Below are 1,658 nucleotides of genomic sequence, written 5' to 3' on the forward strand. Positions count from 1 at the left end.
TCTCTCTCTTTCTGACCATGTATGTATGAACACAGGTCCATATGCAAACCTCAAACCCAAATATATGCATGCACCAGTCCACATAAACATAAAACCTACAACAAATTTTTTAATAGGAGAAAAGTCCTTTGTTAGTTAAGACAATGAAATCAGTCTCACTTTTACTCCCAAAGTCAGACAACACTTTAAATTTCATAAAATAATACATGTGTCTCCATGACGATTCTCAAATATTTTCTTTTCAATTTTGAGAATTATAGGAAGAGTCAACACTTTTCCTTAAGTCTGCTATCTTGGCAGTGAGTTGTTGGTGCCTACTTAGTATTTCTTCTATTTAAGTTTCTGTATTTTTTCATATAATACATTTTGATCATATTCTTTGCCACCTCCATCTCCACCCAAATCCTGTTTTCTCTCCTCACTAAACTTCATGTTCCTTCCAAAAATATGCAACACTTTGTGAATTTGTATGCCATCCTTGTGTAGGGCCATGCAAATCTTCTTTGCATCATCCCGCATTTAGTAAATATGGGGCAAGTAGGCACAATATATCTTATTTATCTTTTACATTCTCTCATATTGGACTTCTTTATACAGTAAAGAAAAAGACTGAGTAATTAATTGAGAAGTATTATTATTGCCACCATATTTGTAGCATAGTTGTACTAGGGAAATTTATTCGATGAGGGCACTTCAATGTCCTTGACAGTAAATAATAAAAAAAAGGTAAACACATGTATGGAACAAAATGGAAGTTGTTAGGCTACAAAATGTTAAAATGTTGTTTATTTAGGACCCTAATATCTTATATTCTAGAATATAGAACACAGATATTTTAAAAGAATAAAAATGATTCATATTTTACAGTTGTAAAGTGTGATAGAAAGTTTTGTGTTGGGGTGATGGATTAAAAACGCTTGCTGCACAAGCATGAGGACCTGAGTTCAAGTCCAGGCACCCATGTGCATAAACTCAACACTGTTTTGGTAGAGAGAGTGGTTTCAGTGGGGCTTGCTGAGAGCCAAAGCAGCTCTGGGTTCAAGGAGAATTAAAGGGATAAAGTTGAGAGTTATCAATCAGGACAAACCTACTAACTTCTTCTGCCCTCTGTATGTACTCACACACAAGACAACATTCACACTCATAAGCATTCATAATAAAACACACCAATAGCAAAAGAAATCAGCCAATGGGGAGAGAGTCTCCACAAATCCCATCTGCAGGTGGAAAGAGCTTAAGGGAAGAGCTTCTGATAGTATTCGTGAATTATCAGGGGAGCTCTATTTATATATCAATCTGAAAGTTGGCTTTTTGACAGCAGACAGGTATTCATATCATAATCTGAATATTTATATTTACCTGTACATAACTGAACAATAATGATGCAGTTATGAAAATTAGCTAAGCGTGGGGTCTTCTTAGAAGTTTTCTTATGTAATTTCTTTTAATATACCTCAGCACAATGATGTTGGCCACTCTGAACAGATATTGATAAATTTTATTTCAAGAAAAGATATGTTTAAAAATTTATATATTACCTTGATGTTTGGTTCATTCATTTCTGGTAATAGTTAACTTTGTTTTGAAATAATTGAGTTAAATGAATTATAACCTTCCATTTACATTTGAATTACAATAATAAATGGCTTAAACAGTTA

The 1,658-nt window shown here is 33.4% G+C and overlaps 1 non-coding gene across 1 annotated transcript; it reads right to left on the reverse strand.

Moving 5' to 3' along the window:
* Positions 1–441: 441 nt before the first annotated feature.
* On the reverse strand, positions 442–547 carry LOC119826985. The gene has a single exon (XR_005287537.1). It is a non-coding gene; the product is annotated as a U6 spliceosomal RNA (small nuclear RNA).
* Between the last annotated feature and the right edge of the window lie 1,111 nt (positions 548–1,658).

Source organism: Arvicola amphibius, chromosome 11 (genome assembly GCF_903992535.2).
Source record: "Arvicola amphibius chromosome 11, mArvAmp1.2, whole genome shotgun sequence".
Lineage (NCBI taxonomy): Eukaryota > Metazoa > Chordata > Mammalia > Rodentia > Cricetidae > Arvicola > Arvicola amphibius.